The 22,244-nt window shown below is 34.8% G+C and overlaps 2 pseudogenes; both read right to left on the bottom strand.

The window, feature by feature from the left end:
• Nucleotides 1-709: 709 nt before the first annotated feature.
• On the bottom strand, nt 710-8,534 carry LOC106404141 (annotated as a pseudogene).
• A 6,272-nt stretch (nt 8,535-14,806) lies between these two features.
• LOC125590431 lies at nt 14,807-19,100 on the bottom strand (annotated as a pseudogene).
• Nucleotides 19,101-22,244: the final 3,144 nt, after the last annotated feature.

The following is a 22,244-nucleotide window of genomic DNA, read 5'->3' as shown; positions in this document are numbered from 1 at the left end:
GGTATAGGTGTGCGGAGTTAGTCTCTTGGAGCTTTGGTCTCTTCTATCCAGAGCTTTGTGGTTTTTCAGTTGCATGTCGTCTTGTATGTTCTTGTTTAGTCTGTGAGGTGTTTCTTACTTTTTAGCTACTGGTTGTGATTCTGGTGTTTTAGGCATATATTTTCCTGCTTTTTGATGGCTTTGGCCTTTCGATTATTATTCTTCCTTTGGCCCGCTTTCTTAGTTTATGTGTTGATTGTCTAGTTTCTTATTCTTAATTTGATTATCTTATGATACTAATAGTGAAATAAATATAATTTGTAAATGAAATAATAAAAATTAGTAAATGTAATAAAATGATGAAAAGTCTTGCTATTTTTAGGTGTGAATAAATTAAATATTTAAAATATATTTATATTATTTTATTTATTTCTTGAATTTTAGAGACCAATAAGTGTGAGAAGGATTAGATAATACACAATTAGAAATTGATGGAGAAAATTGCAATAATTTAAAAGAAGAAGAATTTAAATACAAAAAAAAAACATGAGGACACATGTCAACAAACCCCCCTTGCACATGTCATAAGAAGGGAAAAAGCCAATTATATATATATATATATATTCCAAAACATAGTGAAAAATGGAATAATGGACAAAAATAAAAGCATTAATCCATTTGTAAAGTAATGGTTTATTTTTTGTTTAGTATACTATTTTCCACTCTATTTTAAAATAAAATTATATTTTAAAATAAAATATGGAGTGGAGTGGGAAATGCTCTTAGTAATGTGGCCATATGGTAAACTATACTTAGATTTAAACGGTTGAGTTTTTTATATGATATATCCCTATAGGAACACATCTAATGTTACATAGTAGATTTTTTCACAAAAAACGAACGCATTGCATGATCCGAATTTGAAAGGCATTCCGATTAATGCTAGAAGATTTACTGGATTGGACTATCACGTAAATTACCAAGATCGAAGCCTAAGACTACAGTTTCTGTAGGTGTGATTTTGTTTTAAAGGAGGTTCAAACCCCAGGAAAAAGTGTTTTAGCACATTTGTATATCTCGTTTACCACTTAGACCACAACCATGCAGGTGCACAGTAGAGTTGATCATTATATTATAACAAAGGCATAACTCATAAAACAAATAACATTATAACATTTCACAAACAAGCACAATGAAGTGCAAAAAGTACTATAATTTACACCACGATATTTATTCAGATAATAATGTAGTACTATACGAATTCCCACACGAGGAAAAAAAAGTATAGAAAGCATTGAGTGTAAATACATCAAGCTTTGATCTCAAACCTTGAATACTTGATGCATCCGATAGAGATATCGATCTCGATAAGATTATCTTCTTCGATGAAACCGTTGAACTCTGCGAATATATCAAAGAGCCTAACATCTTGGACTTTGTTGTTTATATAGAGATTGTTCTTATTACTTGTATTGTGGTGACCAACGTAGTGACCACTAGGTAAACACAGCTCTATAAGGCTCTCATCATCAGGGATTGCACCATCTTCATCCATTCCATTAGCTATTTCAAAGTTTTTCTCCGATTTTTCTTCGATGATATTTTCAGTGGGAACACAGTCTTCGTTTTGATGTAGTTTTGATGATTGGATTGAAGAAGGAAGAAGTGAGATTGGGAAGAAAAAAGAGGAGAAGAACAAAGCAGCTGAAGTGAGGAGGAGGTGTAAGAAGCGAAGTCCAAGAACGTGAAGAAACGGAGGAGCGAGAAGAGAGAGCCATGAAGCAGGTCTCTTCAACAAAATCGAAGCAAAACTCATGAAACAGTACTCCTCTTCAATTTTCTTGACAAAATTCATTTTCAACTCCCAAAAAATATTAGATAGATGAAACCCTAAGAAACCAAGAAGAAAAAAGTATCCAAGTACGTGGGTTTGGATTTCTTAATCGGAATAATATCAAAATGTAAAGGCTATAAATAGAAATACCACCTTAGCTAAATGTAAAATAAATTATTAATAAAAACAGAAAACCGGAAACCAGTCCATTGTTTGTTTGCTTCGAGATTTTAGGAGTAACAACCCCACCCTGCACTAATTAAACAGAATATGCTTGCGTGCATCATGTGCTTTGCTGCAAAATTACGCATGAATCCATACCAAAAACAATCAAGCATGAGCCCTGTATTACGATGTGTGTGTGTGTGTGTGGAACCAACACATGATCACTCGTAAACGACATCCAATACAATAAAATTATAATTTATACGGATTTTTTTGTAAATTTCTAACGGTTCAATCTTGCTCAAGAGTGGTATTTTATGTTCACTGGAGATTTGATGCATAGTTTCTCAAATTGAATAAAAAAACAGTAGTGTTTAATGGGTTCAATTGTGTTGGTTCCTCCACCATTTGAAACACTTACACAATTATATAAATCTAACTTCTACAATAATAAAGGTCTACACAATTGTTCTAACTCTGGCTAATTATATCATCTTAGATAAGTTTATTCTGACGTAGTATAAGATCATCTTATAGAGTTATTTTTGGGTTTACCCCCTAGGGTGAACTTTTACGTTCACCAACAAATAGTATTTCATTATTTTAAATTCGATATCTTTTAAAAAAGGAAACAAAATAGTGTCAAGTTATATTATGTTTTAAAAAAAAAGTAAAAAAAAATATAGTAGTTACAGAAAAAAAGAATTAAAAAAATATATTTTTAACATCGCCAGCAAAACACTAAACCCTAAACCCTAATCCCTAAATCCTAAATCTTAAACCATTGGGTAAACCGTAAACCCTGGGATAAATCCTAAACTCTAAATAAAAAACACTAAGCACTAAACCCTAAACCCTAAATCCTAAACCCTAAACCTTTGAGTGTTTTAGTGTTTAGTGATTTTGATTTAGAGTTTAGGATGTATCCAAGGGTTTAGGGTTTATCCAAGGATTTCGGATTTAGGGATTAGGTTTTAGGATTTAGTGTTTTGCTGACGATGTTAAAAGAGTTGATTACACTAAGAGATACTTTTTGACTTTCTATTACACATAGAGACACTTCTTACATGTGACACACTTTGTTGTGGGTCAACAACAGATTGTGGATAATTTTGCCCTTAATGGAAAGGACAGTTGTGGATGAGTGATTTGTGGACGAGTGATTTGTGGATGAGTGATGTGTGGTTGGGTGATTTGTGGATGGATGATGTGTGGATGAGTAATGTGTGGATATGTGATGTTAATGTGTTTATAGTAGATAAGTGGACAAACTCTATGTTTTGATTCCATAAAACTATACAACAATACGTGGACATGTTACTAAAATTATACCATAAAACGTGGACACGGACTCTGTTATCTCCAATACAAACACTTGGCTTCTTCAGCTCAATTGATAAATTATCTGCAGTTAAACTTCAATCAAGATGAGAAAGAGATGATATTGTGAGTATGAGCGGAGAGAAAAATCAAAGAAGCGTTTACCTATTGTCGGAGAGTAATAGATCTTGCATGTCAGAGATTTCTGATCTAAGGAATTTGCGCTGATGTGGATGGAAGTAATTTTGATTAGAATTGAATTTAGATCCCGAGATGATGAATGGAATCGAATGAATATTGTCCATGTCCACAACTAGTTTATAATTCTGTTAAGATGTTCATGTCCACAACTAATTTATAATTCTGTTATCCACGCTTTCGTGTCCATGTCCACATTTTGTTTACACATTAATATATATAATATATATATGAACATGGATCTTAAAAGATAGAGAATTTTATATATAGTTTATTATGATAATTATTTTTGTTTAATATATTTTAGAACTTGAGATAAAAGTAAATAAATACATAAAGTAGAATAAGAAAAATAATAAAATGAAATAAGAAGAGCAGAGAGATTCTCTTTAGTTTATGGTCATAAGAGTCTTTTTGACAAAAGAAAGTGTGTCTCAAGTGATAAGTGTCTTGTAGTATAATTTGAATGTGAGAAAGTATCTCTAGATGTAAAAAAATCATGTTAAAAATATATATTTTTTAATTACTACTATTATTATTTTTTTTTATCTTTTAATTTTAAAAACATAATATAATTTGATAATGTTTTGTTTTTTTTTAAAAGATATCGAATTTGAAATAATGAAATTCTATTGGTTGGTGGAACATATAGGTAAACAAGAATAAGTCCATCTTATATATGTATAAAATTCCTCTATCTAAAACAGTTTTATAATATATTGGGCGAATCAATCTACAGCCTTTTGGTAAGTATATTTATTTACGAAACCAAGTACATTTCCTGTATATATCCAACAAATAAAGAATAATCTGAGCATCTGAAATTGATTCTCTTGGAGACTTCGAAGGCCAAAACCCTTGATCTTTGAACTTGTAACACTCTCCAACATCCAGAGAGATGGTAAGCCATGTGCCAAAATCTGGCGTCATCTTACTTTTTTGGGTAATAAACATGTATCATATATATATATATAACTTATTTTATGACATTGTCATTTTCGTTTCCAGTTGCTGACGATGACAACCAATGGAAGTGATTACTGGCACGTTTTATTGTTTTTATATTAAACATACAAATTGTCGCCCCGGACATGGAAATATATATAAATTTAATTTATATATGGTATAATAATAATTAATAAAACATAAAATTACATTATTATAATAAACACACCTATATTTAATTTTGTTTAAGATATTAAAAGTCAGTGAAGTAAATCACAGCACAATAGCGTTACAAGTTATTGTGTCATACTAAACAAATTAAGAATTTTAACAAAATAGAAAAATACAATTACCCTTATGTTGTAAATTTAAATTAAATTGATTTTAAATTTCTGATACCTTTGTTTTTAATACATCTTATAAACTTTTAAACTCTTAAAAAGTTAATGATTAGTATAAACATATACTTATGAATTTATAGACAAACATTTATGGTCGAATTCTTGTTAAAATAAATATATTTTATGAAGTTATGAATATATATTCTGCCAATATTTCTATAATTTACATTCTGCATAATATATAATAAATCATTTTATATATATCTTTTTTTGGACAATCCATTTTTGTATTTTTATCTAAGAGTGGTATATGCTTAATGCGGTATCTATTGACTAGTATCCAAACATTTCATCATAATAGAACTTTCAATATCATCAACAAAACCTTTAGAATTTTTATTTAATAAATAAAAAATTATATAACGTTCACATTTGATAAATTCTTACTTACAAATGGCTAAACGTTTTTCATATTTCTGAAATTTTAAATTACGAGTGTCAAACAAAGTTAAAAATGAACTTACACCAAATCTAATTTCATATAATTTTTGTCAATTTCTATATATGTCTGAATACTTCTAATAAACAAATATACTCTTCTATGGAAATTTCAGATGAGTTTTCTTAGTTATTTTTGTTAAAACAAAAGAAATTTATAATTGAATAATCGCTACCAAAATATTTGTCATCTACAAAATTATCACTATTAATTTGGTTACAAACGAATATGTTGAATTGGTGAGTTCAAGTTTACTCGTAAAGAAAATATATGATCATATTTTATGATAATTTTTCATATTTAAGATTTTATTAAAAATGGATGAGATAAAGAAAAATAAAGGAGAAAAAAATACATTTCGAAATATTAGATAATAGATACGCAATTTCATGACGTTGTAAAGAAAGTTACTTTTGTAAATTACGACCTTACCAAAATAGTATACTTGTTTTCATTTAAATAATTACTTTTATGATATAACTGGCGCAGTTTCTTTTTGTTCTAACAATTTAAGGCATATTTAGATTTTGAAAAGGAAGAAAATGAAATCATAGGGAAAATAAAGCCACTTGTCGGCCAGCTGCAGACCTAAAGCTAGGCTTCCTATTGTTTGCAATATAGGCTACATAAATTCTTGGAGTTATGAATCAATTTGCTATACTTATCCAACTAATATTTTGATTAACTAAAGTTTAATAGTCTCGAAAGGGATGTTGTTTGCTTACACTAAGCACCCAATCGATAAGATGGGACCATATTAAACTTAAGAGGGTGGAACTATAATGATATTGACTACTCCTTCCGGTTTCGTAAGTAACACTTTCTAGATTTTTTTTTATTCATTTTCTATATTGTTAAAAAAAAATTATATATTTTCGAAAATCATTAATTGAGAATATTTCAATTGATTTAATTTCTTTGGTAGATAGTTATTAGAAAATGTATACAAAAAATAATAAATTAAATTATAAACATTTATTAAATTATTAATAAGAATGAATACTCTAGAAAATTTTATTTTCAGAGACGGAAAAAGTACACTTAACTCTTATATCGATTTTTCTTGTAAAATAAAAAAATGGGTTTATATATACATATATATTTAAGTGAAAGTATAAAATGCGGAAGGCTGGCAATTACTTTATAAAAATGAAAATACTCTTTAAGATGTGAAAGGCTGGAAATTACTGTATATACACATATATATTTAAGTGTTTACGATCACTTCCATTAGTACAAAATTATACAATCATATAAGTTGACTGAAAATTGATTGTACTATCGACTGTTAAGTCAAACTTTTTTGACATAACTATGACAATATATAAAACTAGTGTTTTTCAAATATGTTTTCTTACAAAAATAAAGGTCTACTTATGTATTTAACATATTTTTCATGTGTAAAACTTAGCTGAAATTAAACACAATAAATATCTACAAATTTATCATTGATTAACAGTAGACACAAAGATTAAAATATTAGTTTAAAGCTTTCTGAATTATTTTGGTTTGTCTTGGTCTTCGGATTTTCTTTTATTTTTCCTAATTCGAACTTTTTTGAACAATTTATATATGTGGCTTTCCAGTAATTCATTCATTAGGTAATTAATCTAGGGATTCATCCAGATTTTAAAATGAAAATTTTGTGCTAATTTTGAATTAGGATTTTAAATGGAGGGAGTATATATAGTACACACGTATCCAGTTTTAGATTGAGAGTTTCTTGTGTTTTTTTATTGTTTTTTTAACATCAGATTGTGAGTTTATTTGTTACTAGGGGGTGTCCGCGCTACGCGCGGGATTGTTGATAATTATTTTTCTTGAAAAAATGTTTTTACTTTATTTTTATGTGTGCCATTTTAATGCCATTTTTATTAAAAGTGGTATAATACACTATCAATAAATGTTACAATTAGGAATTCACTAAATTGGTCGTTTGTAAAGTTGATATTATTAGATTTAAATCATATTTAAATAATATTAATTTTTAAAATAAGTCAAATGTAAATATAATGTAAACCGAAGAATAAATGGTAAATAATATAATATGATATATCAATATGGTTTTTTAGTTTTTGTTTCGTCCAAAACTTAACAATTATTGGTTACAATATCACAATACCTATGTTTTCTATTTTATGTCAATAAGTTTACTAAGTAAATTCACTCTAGAATAAAATAAATATATAATTTGTAAATAAAATAATAAAAATAGTAAAAATAATAAAATAATAAAAATTTATGTTATTATTAGTTGTGAATAAATTAAATATTTAAAATATATTTTTATTATTTTATTTATTTCTTTATTATCTTAAATTTTAGTGAACAATAAAATAGATTATCAAACTTCATATAATAATAGTTTGTGCGAAAATGATTAGATAGTCTACAATTATTTTATTTTATTGTTATTAAGAGTATGACTTTTTGAATAATGTAATTTTGTGGTCGTTTTTTTGTTAAGATCATTATTTAGTGTTTTTAGTGTGTTATGTAGTAGTAGGTGATAGGTTAATATTTTTTTGTGTTTTTTTCAGTAATGTGTTGTTGTGTGTATAATACTTGTTAGTAGTGTATTGAGCATATAATGTAAAAGCGTATTGAATTTCAATAACTTTGCATTTAGGAATTTGTCGATTTTAAGATTAATGGTTTCAACGTCAAAATTGTATTTTATTTTTTTCGTATTTTTGAACATTATAACTTTTAAGATGTTTTTTTCCTCTCTCCATATTTTGACCTTGAGCCATTACCATCTCTGTTTTTCGTTTACCTTTCTAGTGTGCGGTGCTTCTCACCATCACAGGGAAAAAAACTCACCTCCTGCTCTTGTTCTTCCTCGCCTTCTTCGTCGGTGAGATTATACGGAATTTGTTGTAAATTGACTTTATGAGTTCCCAATTGTATTGTTGTTTCTCACAACGTTGTAGGCTTTTCCAGTCAATATTGGTTGCTCCTTTTCTTCCTTAGATTTCGGCTGCTGTTAAGAACTGCATCTCCTTGGGTTGGGTCAGATTTTTGTCGTCTTTGATGTTGTCTTCCTCGTCGTTGGCTTACCGTCAATAGTCTTTGCTCGTCTTAGTTTTCAAGATCTAGTTTTTGGGGATCTGACTTCTATGCTCTCTTTCATAGCTCGAGGATAGTTCCACAGTTTGTTGATTTTGTTTTGTCTCCCTTTCCCTCTTTGTTTTCTCATCTCGTTGCAGCTTTCATCGCTGCTCACATATCTTGTAGCTCTCCCTTTCGCCATGCTTACCACTCTAGGTTTGCATAATGTTTTTTTTCGTGTGTATGCTATGTGGGTTTTGAAGGTTATTTCTGGTCTCAAACTTATTCTCTGATTTCGCGGTGGTTGGTTTCTATTATCCCTCCCTCAGGTTGTTTCTCTTCTACCTATTTTTCTTTGGTATAGGTGTGCGGAGTTAGTCTCTTGGAGCTTTGGTCCTTTCTATTCAGAGCCTTGTCTGTTCTTGTTTAGTTTGTGAGGTGTTTCTAACCTTTTTGGCTAATGGTTGTAATTCCAGTACTTTAGGCATGTATCTTCCTGATTCTTGGTGACTTCAGCCTTCCGATTATTATTCTCCCCCTGGTCCACTTTCTTGGTTATTTGCGTTGGTGCTTGATCGCTCTTATTTTTGTTCGGAGGATTGGTTTGTTTCAGATTTTATCTTTCTATCCTTTTTTTATTTTTACTTGTTATGGCCAAGACACTTTATGGTACAATGAGGTAAGTTAGTCTTCGTTCTTGATCTCCTTTCAGCTCTAGACTTCTATTGAATTAGTGTTACTATGGCATTTTGTATAATGGAGGTTTTAGGTTTAAATTTTGTGTTGTGCTCTCGCTTCTTATTTTTAGTTTGGTTATTTTATAACTTTAATACTAAAATAAATATATAGTTTGTAAAAAGAAATAATAGAAAATAATAAAAATAATAAAATGAAGAAAATTTATGCTATTTTTAGTTGTGAACAAATTAAATATTTAAAATATATTTATATTATTTTACTTTTTTAAAATTTTAGTGACCAATAAAATAGATTCTTAAACCATAATGATACTTAATGTGAGAAGGATTAGATAGTGTTCAATTAGAAAGTGATGGGGCAAATTGTAATAATCTTAAAAAAAAAGCATATAAAATACAAAAAGAAAAAACATTTGAACACATGTCAACAAACCCCTCTTCCACATGTCATAAGAAGAGAACAAAGTCTACTTTATATATATAAATTTGTTTGTCAAATTCATGAAATATAGGATAGGAGTAGAGAGACTAAAAGATCTTGGATAAATAAAAATAGTACCAAAAATACCACTTTTCATGTTTATACTAACCGTTTTTACCTTCACTTTTAAAGAGAAGAAAAAACATTTATAACCCTATGGTTAACTAATCTAGACTTAGAGTTTAGAGTTGAGGGATGAATAAGGTTTTTGGAATGTGAAATTTTGGATTCTAATAAATATATAAATAAATACTTAAAATATAAAAAAATTAAAAAAAGTTTTCAGAAAGAATTTTTGATTTTCAAAAAGAATTTTTGATTTTCAAAAAGAAATTTTGAAAAAAAAATTCGAAAAAATTCAAATTTTTTTTTATAAAAATGTTCGAATTTGAAAAAGTATAACTCGAAAACATAATTTTATTTATTTATTTATTAAATAATTATTTATTATATATATAGAGAACAATGAAGAATATATTTTTAAAAATGTCTCTTTAGTGGTGCTAAAGATGAATAATGGTATCAACAAAATGGTAAACATGAAAATTCACTTTTTTTCTCTTTTCCAATCATTATTTTGCTTTTAAGCACTATTTTGTTTTAATTATTTAAAAAAAAATCTAAACAATAATTATGTGGCATATTTTAATTGGTCAATTGACTTGTACTCTAGTATATTAAGGATTTGTTTTAGTTTTTACGCTTCAACACATGTTTAACTATTTACCTGATATCAAGGTTCCTGACATCCTGTAAATATATGTTAACTATAAGGGAACGACCGACCTATCAAGGTTCCGGTAAAAACAAACGAAATGCACGTCCAAAACGTAAACCGTGGATGTGGTGCTAGAGGACGTGGGAACCGAAGTGGGCGTGGAGATCGTGGCCGTGGGAACCGAGGACGCCAAGGTTAAGTATATTTACCGGCGTATTGATGATAAAGGTTTGAAATTTATGATTTCAAATCTCTAAATCAATTGTATATCTATTTTTAAATAATTAATTCTATCACTTTTTTTGCGATTATGAATAAAATTTATTTTTAAAGAAACTATTTACCTCATATCGATAAACGCATATTTCTGTGAAAAGAATAGCATGAGTCATGTTCGTTTGGTTGCCGCAGTTTTCGGCGTCGGCGTCGGCGTCGGCGTCAATGAAAATATGTTGTTGTTCGTTTTGTAGACGCCGACGCCGACGCTAACGCCGACGCTGACGCTGACGCCGACGTCGACGCTGACGCCGACGCCGACACCGACGCAGACACCGACGCAGATTATTGTTCGTTTAGAAGACGCATGAAGTTGACGCTGACGCCGACGCAGGAAGCAGATTTTTGGGTTGTTCGTTTGATAGACCAACGCATGAAGCAGATTTTTGGGTTGTTCGTTTGATAGACGATGCGGCTATTTTTATTTCTTCATATTTTATTTTTAAAAATTTGTAAAATTGTATTTTAAATAAAAAATGTAATTTAAATATATTTCCATCCATTAAAATATTATGTTTACTTGGTATATAAATTTTTGGTCAAATATACGAATATAACAATATTTTTTATCATAAATTATAAGCTAAATTAAAACAAAAATAATAATTCAAAATATTTATCACGAAACAAAAGCTAAATAATACATTAAGTTGATTATAAAAAAAAAACATCAAGTCTTAATTAAATATCACATATAAATGATCATCAAAGTTATAAGCAAAAAAAAAAAAACATTGAAAACGGTAAGCAACCTCTACCATATTCATTTGTGATGTTATCACGCAAAACTTCCATCGCTCTATCACCGGCTGGCTCATATACAATATGTCCACCACCACCACCACCACCACCACCATCATCATCATCATCATCTTCTTCTTCTTTTTCATCACCGTCACTATCAGCTTCTTCTCCTTCTCCACCGTCACCACTTTGCCACTGTACAAAATCATGATCTTCCCGATGTGAATCACGTATGAAGTTGTGTAGCGCCATCGTAGCTGTCACCAGCTTAATCCACTTGACCAGACCATACTTTGGACACTTACGATCCAAAATCCTCCATTTTGCTTTTCATACTCTAAATGTCCTCTCAATCACTGATTGCAGACCTGAATACTTTCGGTTAAACAACTCTCGTGCACTAACTGGTGGTCCTCCTGTAGCAAATTGACCAAGATGATATCACATATTACGATGCAGACCAAGATACCCTGTCCTGGTCGGATATTATTTTCCAGGAGGAGGATGTGGAAAAGAATCCTCGTTCCTCGCACAATGAGTCAAGACCTTTGTATCATGTGCTCTACCAGGTACACCGACATATGCATATATGAACTTCATATCAAAGTTACATATAGCAAGAACATTCATTGTAGGATCTTGCTTCCTGCCTTTGTGTGCTTCTGCATTTTGACTTGGAGGGCGAACTGGGACATGCGTTCCATCAAGTGCTCCGATACAATCTCTGAAATGAGGCCAATACCGATCATCATTCCTCAAAACATGACTTACTCTTCCAAACTCGCCTTCATGTGGTCTTAATGTATCCACTGCAAACTTGAGAATAGCACTCAAGACATCATCAAGCTTCCTTTGCACTGTATCCAATGATCTTTGATACCTTGCAGCAATATCCCGCTTTGTCTTATCTTGACCAACAGTCTCGAGAAACATCGCAACAGATTCCTCAAGGTAGACATTGTGAGTCTCTTTCAATCCATATCGCTCAGCCAGCATCTTGCACAAAGCTTGAAACGTCCTTTGATTCATGCGAAGAATGTCGTAACATTGCTGATCAGATTCAAACATAAGTTGTTGAACATGACGCCATCCTGTTCCTCGATCTGTTTAATGACTCAATCTCTCAGTAATAGGCGCATCAAACAAACCAAGTTCATCATCATAATCTCCATCTTCATCTTGTAATATCCATCTTTCAAGCTTCTACAAAACAATGTATAAGATTATTATCAGCACCAAAACAATATGTAGAGATCAATGAAAGCAATACAAGACACAACCTGTTATTACACAAGACAAATAATTATACAATACACAAGACACAATATAAATGACCAAGTAACCAAGCAACAACCTGTTTTACACACACAGAAAGTATATATATAAAACCATCATCAGAAACACGACCTGTAATAAAATCATCTAAGACCAACCTGTTTTACACATTTATAAATACGTGGATACAGCAACTAAAGAAACATAAAAAGACCATATATATAAAGCCACAAAAGGCAGAGTTCATACAAGGATCAAACCAATAAGATCACAAAAGACTCATACAAAGATCAGACCAGCAAGATCACAAAAGATGACTAATCCTAAACTCCATAGTAGTTCCAGCAAGATCACAAAGAAGACTAGTCCTAAGCTCCGTACTAGTTCCATCAAGATCACAAAAGAAGACTAATCCTTAATTCCATACTAGTCATCATCGCGTTTTATCTTAGTCCTAAGCTCCAGAAACCTAATCTTAGCTTCATCTGTCTTCATTGTTACAAAGGCTCTTCGGTTCCCTTCATTATCTATGAGAATTTCCATTGCTGCTTCATATAGTGGAGACCACTCTCTCACTTCAGGCAAAGCATACAGTATCTCCAACACATTCTCAATACTAAAAGCTTCTTGACGCTCCAACATCCGTTCCGCTATCTTGTTCTTCACCTTAAGAGCTTCAGTCCGTTTCACACAAGCTTCTACAACCATGTCTTTCTCCTTACGCCTTCTTTTTGCTCTTGAACTTCCAGAATGAGTCTGAGTCGATGGCTGAGTTTGGCGTGGGGCTTGTGGCTGTGTTTCTATCTCCAATGCTTGAGTTTCTGCTGCTGACTGAGAATCAGCTTCATCATCACCATCATCTTCACCCACTCTAGAGTTCAAACTGGCTTCTCCATGTTGAGCGCTCCATCCTTCAGCTCCAGTTACTACTACACCACCAAATTCCGCTTCAAACATATCCATGTTACTAATCTCTTTGCATACGGATCTTCTAATCCCAGGACACTCCTATACAGCAAAAAACAAAGAGTAAGTTAGTGATAGCAATGCCATTAACAGAGAAAAAAATGTAATATAAGCTGCTTATTATCATTATGCTATATAGTAAAATGTGAAACTGAAGAGAGAATAATGTGAAACTGACCCTTTCGCGTTCACTCCACCAATCATCTGACATGTCAATCCTTCCCATGTCATCAAACCCAAGCTCTGTCCTGTTTTGAGTCAGCGTCTTAATCTTGATGTATTTCTTCCTACTGGTGTCGTACTTGCTCTTGTAGGGCCTCCAATCAGAAAAATTCTTCTTAAACCGCTGTTCAAACGCCTCCATAATGTTTGTTTTCCCCACTTTATTCATTGATGTACCAACCTTATTTCCTTTTCTTCTCTCTTCCGCATAGAGTTCGAAAAAATACCTAGTTTCCTCAGGTTTCCAAGTCTAAAGCAAAACACATACAGCAAGTTCCATTTATAAACTCATAAACTCAAGTTCCATACAACCTAAACACAGTTCTATACACATAAACTCAAGTTCCATTCAATCTAAAGACATTTCTATACACAAACTCAAGTTCCATACAACCTAAAGACATTTCTATACACAAATGCAAAGAAGAAGGATCTGAGCTTACATCTATTGCCATCGAGAGAGTGAGCTTGGAGAGGGTTTGAGCTTGCGAGCCTGAGACCTGCAAAAAAAAAGCAGAAAGAAGAAGCAATGAGAACATGAAGTTATCATCTATGCTATGAGAACATGAAGACCTTACAACTTCACAATCAACAGACCTTTAGAGCTGGCAAATGACAGTACACGTTTTGTGACTTAAAACCACTTGGAAAGAAAGCTTATCAGACAGTACAAGTTCAACGGCAGTAATCATCATAAATCCATCAACAGAAGAAAGGAAGCTTACGAAAGTAATCATTTGAGTTATCAGACACAAGTAATCAATTGAGTTATCAGACCATCACTAGCATCAATGTTTTAGAATATATATCAGAACACAAAAGGTAGTGTGAGCTATCAGAGAAATGACATACATTTGCAATAGCAACAGTCAACAGCTAGGCATCACAGGAACCAGCATCACGAAATCAAGAAACAAATAAACAGAATCATAGATCATGGAACACAGAGACAGATAACTTGTAATGCTTCTCGGATGTTACCTAGAAGTACTTGTAATGCTGTAAAACCGTGGGGCAGTTGCAGACTTTCTTTCTTTGCAACGAAATCCAACACCTTCACTATCTGGAAACAAAGAGCTTCTGTAACTTGGACAATCTGCTGCTCAAGCTGCAACAAACAATACAAGAATCATTCATGAATGAATTCAAAAGAAAAAAACTATGTTTCTTTCACAGTTTCTAATAATCCTTTTGTCACTTACATTGAACAAATCCTGAAGCTTTGCCTTCAATGACTTGTACTCAATATCCACTTGCTGCAAACATCTCACGCACCTGAAGCAAAGATTGTTCCCCAAATTAGTCTCAACAACAAAAACATGGACATAGCAGAAACATGAGATCCGAAATGAGCTTACCCTTCAGAGTTATGAGAGTAACAACACTCCTTGAAGGTAACACAAATCCTCGAGAGCCAGTAGTTCGGAGAGGGTATGAGCTTTAGAGGGTTGTCCAGAGAGGGAGAGCCTGAGAGGTCGAGCTTGAGAGGGTCGTCGAGAGGGAGAGCTGAGAGGAGAGAGATGGAGAGAGGCTGAGACCAGAGAGGTCGATGAAGAGATTCGAGAGTGAGAAGAGATGGGTTTTTGTCGAGATCGAGAGAGATGGAGAGAGGGGTCGAGATCGAGAGAGATGGAGAGAGCTCAAGCACAGATCGAAGGATGCGTCAATGGAGAAGAGAGAGACGAGATATCCGAAGGCTGCGTCAAAAAGGTAAAGCTGCGTCTAAATCGAATTAGGGTTATGTAAATAATGAAAAACATTAAGGGTATATGTGTAAAACAAACCTCAGACGCTGACTTTTTATCGCACGACGCAGATTTTTTTGGCGTCTGATGCGAGAACGCAGACGCAGTACCGGCGTGTCAACGAAACGAACAAGATTATTTTAAAAAATTGATGCCGACGCCGACGCAGGTACCTGCGGCAACCAAACAAACAGCACTATGGTTTTAGTACTTACCTACGAATATTCAATATAGATATAGATATCATGTAAGTACCTAACAGATACAAAAACACAACTGAATCAAATGATTATTTACTTATTTTTGTTAATGTATGTTCAGATTGTTATTCAAAATACTGCAAAATTACATTTTCAAATGCAAAATCTAATGAAATTATTCAGTAGAAGACTAATAAACTTACATTTCGTGGGCATTCAGTTCTTGATTTCGATTCCGCTTTAGTTCTTCGGGTTTTTGGTTTTAGAGGTTTAGGATCTGGTACGACCTTGGATAGACTTCTCTTCCTGGATCACTTGATGGAGATGGACGTGGGTTGTCTTTGGAGGCTATTAGCACTCTGTCAGACGATGTTCGACTCTCTGAAGCTATGGATGCGCCTCAGAGATGGTTTGCTACTCACGACACAGGTTTACCCTGTATTGTTGTGATGAATTCACTAAGGAATTCCTTCCCTAAGGTGAGATCAATATTCCTTTAGCTGAACAGAGAAACCATATAACGAGACAAGCAGTTTGCTGAAAATTATTAGATTGATTGTTGAATCAATACATCAGCGGCGTGAAAGTTAAATAAGAAACATTACGCTACCCTAATCATAAACTGAGATGGTTTAATCTAATTTCTAATCCTATTCCCAATCGAAATTGGTTTATCTAATCCTATTCCTACCCGAAATTGGTTTCTTAATCCTAATTGTCTTTGGTTTGTTTTAAGTGAAATCAATTACACATAAATAGATTAAACCAACATGCTGGTTTGTCTTGAATCTCTCCTTCTAGTTTAGTTCCCACGGATTTGATAAAGTGTTGGAGAGCTTCTCTTTGTGCTTTGAGTCTTGATCTTGTGATAGGTCCAGTCCAGCAACTTGCCGGGTCCTGATCCAGCTCCAGCTCAGTTTGTTCTCCATGTCCTCCTTTGCTCAGGTTCAGTTCGGGATCAACAGCTTCAAGCTCTTCTCCTAAGTTATCCCACTCGGCAGCTCTTTTATCCCCTTGGTCAGGTTCCATTAGCTCTCTCTCGTTAGACTCACTCAGCTCCCCAATGTCTCCACTCTTGGTCGCACCATCCCCTACTCCTTTAAAATGATTTGACCTTAAATCCGATTCATCTGCAATAAAAGGGATCAAGTCAGAAACATTGAAAGTTGAACTTATAGTATACTTACCTTCAAGATCAATCTGGTAGGCATTATTGTTAATCCTTTTCAACACTTTGAAAGGACCATCTGTCCTTGGCATCAGCTTCGATTTCCTCTCAGTAGGAAACCTATCCTTTCTCAGGTGAATCTACACGAGGTCACCTGGTTCCAGCACTGACTCCTTCCTGCTTTTGTTCTTCTTCCTTACATACATCTTGGTGCGCTCTTCTATGTTCTCTCTGACCTATTCATGCAAGGAACGAATAAACTCGGCCTTCTGCTTGCCATCAACGTTAGTTTGTTCTTTTAAAGGCAAAGCGAACAAGTCTTAAGGAGACAAAGGATTAAGTCCATAGACAACCTGGAAAGGTGTAAGCTTAGTAACTGAATGCATTGACCTATTGTATGCAAATTCTACATGTGGTAAACAATCTTCCCAAGTCCTGATGTTCTTTTTAATGATAGCACGCAGAAGGGAGGATAGAGTCCTATTGACAGTCTCAGTTTGTCCATCATTTTGTGGGTGACAAGTAGTTGATAACAACAACCTAGTTCCTAGTTTTCCCCACAAAGTTTCCAGAAGTAGCTAAGGAACTTAGAGTCTCTATCAGAAACTATAGTCCTAGGCATGCCATGCAATCTTACAACCTCTCTAAAGAAAAGATCAGCTACCAGGGATGCATCATCAGTCTTATGGCAAGGTATGAAATGTGTCATCTTAGAAAACCTATCAACCACCACAAAGATACTATCTCTACCTTTCCTAGTCCTAGGCAGTCCTAAAACAAAGTCCATAGAGATGTCAACCCATGGTTCAGTAGGAATAGTGAGGGGCGTGTACAAACCTGTTGGTTGGACTTTGGATTTGGCTTATTTACACACGACACACCTTGAACACACTTTCTCCACTTCCTTCTTCATGTTAGGCCAGTAGAAGTGTTCTTGCAAAATAGACAATGTCTTAGCGACCCCAAAGTGCCCCATCAGTCCTCCTCCATAAGCTTCCCTGACATATAGTTCCCTCAAAGAACCACAAGGTACACACAAGCGGTTATCATAGAAAACAAATCCTTTTACTTGATAAAATTTGCTACTAGCATGTTTTTCAGTTTGTCTAAACGCTTTCTGAAACTCTAGATCATCAGTATAGCATGACTTAAGGTGTTCAAATCCCAAAATCTTTGTTTCCATTGAAGATAAGAGAACATACCTCCTTGAAAATGCATCAGCCACAACATTCTCCTTACCATGCTTGTAGTGGATGACATAAGGGAATGTCTCAATGAACTCAGCCCACCTAGCATGCCTCTTGTTCAGCTTATGTTGCCCTTTGATATGCTTTAGAGATTCATGATCTGTATGGATCACAAACTCTTTAGGCCAAAGGTAATGTTGCCACACCTGGAGAGCTCTCACAAGGGCATAAAGCTCCTTGTCATAGGTTGGATAGTTCAGGGTGGCGCCTCCAAGCTTCTTACTGAAATAAGCTATAGGTCTCTTATCTTGCATCATCACAGCTCCAATTCCAATTCCAGATGCATCACATTCAATTTCAAAAGTTTTAAGAAAGTCAGGAATCACAAGTAAAGGAGCACTTGTTAACCTTCCTTTAAGCAGCTGGAATGCATCTTCTTGAGCTTGTCCCCACGTGAACCCTACATTCTTCTTAATGACTTCAGTGAGTGGGGCAGCAATGATACTGAAGGCTCTCACAAACCTCTTGTAGAAGCCAGCAAGTCCATGAAAACTCCTGACTTCACCAATGCTTTTGGGGGTCGGCCACTCCTTTATGGCCTTAACCTTTTCTTCATCAACCTGTATACTATGTGATGTCACAACAAAACCTAGGAAAATAAGGTTATGTGCTCCAAAAGTGCATTTCTTGTAATTAGCATAGAAGTTCTCCTTCCTAAGCACGTCTAGGACTTGTCTCAAGTGTTCAACATGTTCTTTCATGGTCTTGCTATAAATCAATATGTCATCAAAATATACTACCACAAATCGTCCTATCAGTGCTCTCAAGACATGGTTCATCAACCTCATGAATGTACTAGGTGCATTAGTAAGACCAAAAGGCATGACAAGCCATTCATACAGTCCTAGCTTACTTTTAAAGGCAGTTTTCCACTCATTTCCTTCTTTCATTCTATGGTAACCACTCTTTAAATCAATTTTAGAGAAGACACATGAAACATGCAACTCATCTAACATATCATCTAAGCGAGGGATAGGATGTATGTACTTAACTGTGATATTGTTGATGGCTCTGGAATCCACACACATGCGCTAGCTTCCATCCTTCTTGGGCACCAGCAGAACAGGTACATCACAAAGGACTCATGCTCTCTCTGATGTGGCCCTTCTCTAAGAGATCATTAACTTGTTTCTGGAGCTACTTCGTCTCAACAGGGTTTGTCATGTATGTTGGACGATTTGGGAGTGTTGCTCCTGGTACAAAATCAATTTGGTGTTCAATCCCTCTGATGGGAGGTAAGCCAACTGGGTTATCTCCTGGAAAAACATCCATGTATTCCTGCAAAAGAAACTCAATCTCTGCTGGAATGAATGGGTCATTGTTAGTGGAGGAAATCAGCAACTCTTTTTATACTATCAATATCAGATTTTGTTGTTCAAGCATAGCAGTCTTGATATCTTTGGTAGTAGCAAAGACGTTCAGTTTACTTACCTTATTGACCTCGTCCAGCGACAAGGTCTTAGCTAACGCACTAGCTTCTTCCCTTTTCCTTTTGAGATGCATCTGATCCTGATGTACTTCCTGAGGCGTCAAAGGAACCAATGTGGTATGCTTCTCCTTGTGGGTGAAAGTGTGTTTGTTGGTGAAGCCATCATGTACTGCCCTCTTGTCATACTGCCATGGACGCCCGAGCAGAATATGACTAGCTTCTAGAGGAAATATATCACAGGTGATCTAATCCTGATATCTTCTCACTGTCAGTAAGACTTTCACTTGTCTACTGGCCTTCATCTCTCCCTCTTTGTTGAGCCATTGTAACACGTAAGGCTTAGGATGCTTATACACCTCAAGGCCCAGTTTGTTCACCAATTCCTCACTTGCCACATTGGTACAACTTCCTCCATCAATGATCAAACTGCACACTTTATCCTGGACTAGGCATCTCGTGTGGAACAAGTTCTGTCTTTGCTCATCCTCCTTCGCTTTAGGTTGTGCATTGAGAGTCCTTCTGGTGACGAGTATCTCGTCTTGAACAGAGCAGTCCAACTGATCCTTCTCTGGTTCCCTACTTTCCTCAACTCTAGGCTGGCAGATTGTAGGGTTTTATGATGATTAACATCTCTCCTTGGGCTGGGTAATCCACATCTTCTTCATCAGATTCTTGGTCGGATTTCTCATCCTCAGAGACTATCTCCATTGTCTAGAACCATCATGATCTTCTTGTTGGTGCACTCATTAGCATAGTGTCCAAAACCCTGACATTTGAAGCACTTGACATTCCTAGACCTAGTAGATGATACAGATCATTTTCCTTTGTCATCTCGCTTTGCTTCCACTGCTCATGATCCCTCCTTTGGTTTAACCGACGGCTTATCATCTCTGGAGTAAGTTGATTTTGAGGCAGAGCCGAATTGAGACTTGTTGTTGCTCCTCCTTTTGTTTTGTTGCTCAATCAAAATCGCTTTGTGCAACAACTCATCCATGTCCTCATAGTCTTGCAGCTCCAGCCTATCTTGTATGTCCCTGTTTAAACCTCTCTGGAACCTAGCCATAGTTGCTTTAGCATCCTCAATCACTTCAGCTTTCATGATGAGTGTCTCTATCTCCTGATTATAATCTTCTACACTCTTAGACCCTTGAGAAAGCCTTCTCATTTTCTGGTGAAGGTCTCGCCCATAGTGAGCAGGGACAAACCTCTTCTTCATCACGGTTTTCATCTCAAACCAGGAAGCTATTTGAGGTTCTCCATTGCGTCTCCTTGTTGATGTAATCTGCTCCTACCAGCTTATAGCATAGCCAAAAAATTCAGTAGTGGCTAATCTGACCTTCCTCTCCTCAGTATAATGTTGACAACTAAAGACCAACTCTATCTTTCTCTCCCACTCCAGATAGGCATCAAGGTCATTCTTGCCATGGAATGGTGGTGTCCTCAGTTTAAGGCTTCCAAAATTTCCTGCAGCTCGTTGTCGCCTGTTGTTGCCCCAGTTAGGTTGTTCATCATGTGAACCGCCTTCACTTTCCTCTGCCGATTCATCTTGCGCAACCTCTCCTCCTACACAAGCTCCTCTCCTAGCTCTCATCCGCACACGTCCAACAGCTACACCTGCAGCCAAATCATTATAAGGTAAGTCAACGTTAGCTTGGTTAACCCGCTGCATTATCCTGGCGATCTCAGCTATCATAGCTTTAAACTGCAGTTGATCAAGCCGGATTTGTTGAACAACAGATTCATCTACGGCCTCCCCATCTCTCATTGCATCGTCGTCAGCCATTGCAATCTGCAAAACAAATTAGTACAAGAAAACAGACAGCAATACAAGTCTCTCTCTCACTCAGTTTCAGCTGCCAAGTTTCTGCCTTTCTCACAAGTTCAGTTAAGATTCAAAGTTCAAACACCTAAGTTCTAGAACTATAACCTTAAGTGAATTTCGATAGAAAGATTGCAAGATTTTTGGCACCAAACCGCTTTACCACCCCAGCTGGATTTCTCTTCAGCTTATTCTTTGCTGGATTTCTCTTCAGCAGATTTTTTTTTTTTTGGATCTTAAATCTCTTTAAGGGGTTGGCCGGTTCAGTTTACAACAGATAGAAAGATAAGAGAAGTGTTTAATGGAGTGAATGATCTGAGTAGACAAACTCTAACCCTAACCTTCAAGTGATCTCAGCTATCATAGCTTCAAACTGCAGTTGATCAAGCCGGATTTGTTGAACAACAGGTTCATCTACGGCCTCCCCATCTCTCCTTGCATCGTCATCAGCCATTGCAATCTGAAAAACAAATTAGTACAAGAAAAAAGACAGCATTACAAGTTTCTCTCTCACTCAGTTTCAGCTGCCAAGTTTCTCCCTTTCTCACAAGTTCAGTTAAGATTCAAAGTTCAAACACCTAGGTTCTAGAACTATAACCTTAAGTGAATTTAGATAGAAAGATTGCAAGATTTTTGGCACCAAACCGCGCTTTACCACCCCAGCTGGATTTCTCTTCAGCTTATTCTTTGCTAGATTTCTCTTCAGCAGATTCTTTTTTTTTTTTGGATCTTAGATCTCTTTAAGGGGTTGGCTGGTTCAGCTTACAACAGATAGAAAGATAAGAGAAGTGTTTAATGGAGTGAATGATTTGAGTAGACAAACTCTAACCCTAACCTTCAAGTGGCTCTGATACCACTTGGTACAGCCTTGGGTAGGCTTCTCTTCCTGGATCACTTGAAGGAGATGGACGTGGGTTGTCTTTG

Source organism: Brassica napus, chromosome C7 (assembly GCF_020379485.1).
Source record: "Brassica napus cultivar Da-Ae chromosome C7, Da-Ae, whole genome shotgun sequence".
In the NCBI taxonomy this organism is placed as follows: Eukaryota; Viridiplantae; Streptophyta; class Magnoliopsida; order Brassicales; family Brassicaceae; genus Brassica; species Brassica napus.
The sequence above is the reverse complement of the archived record's forward strand: the minus strand, read 5'-3'. Positions and strand labels throughout refer to the sequence as shown.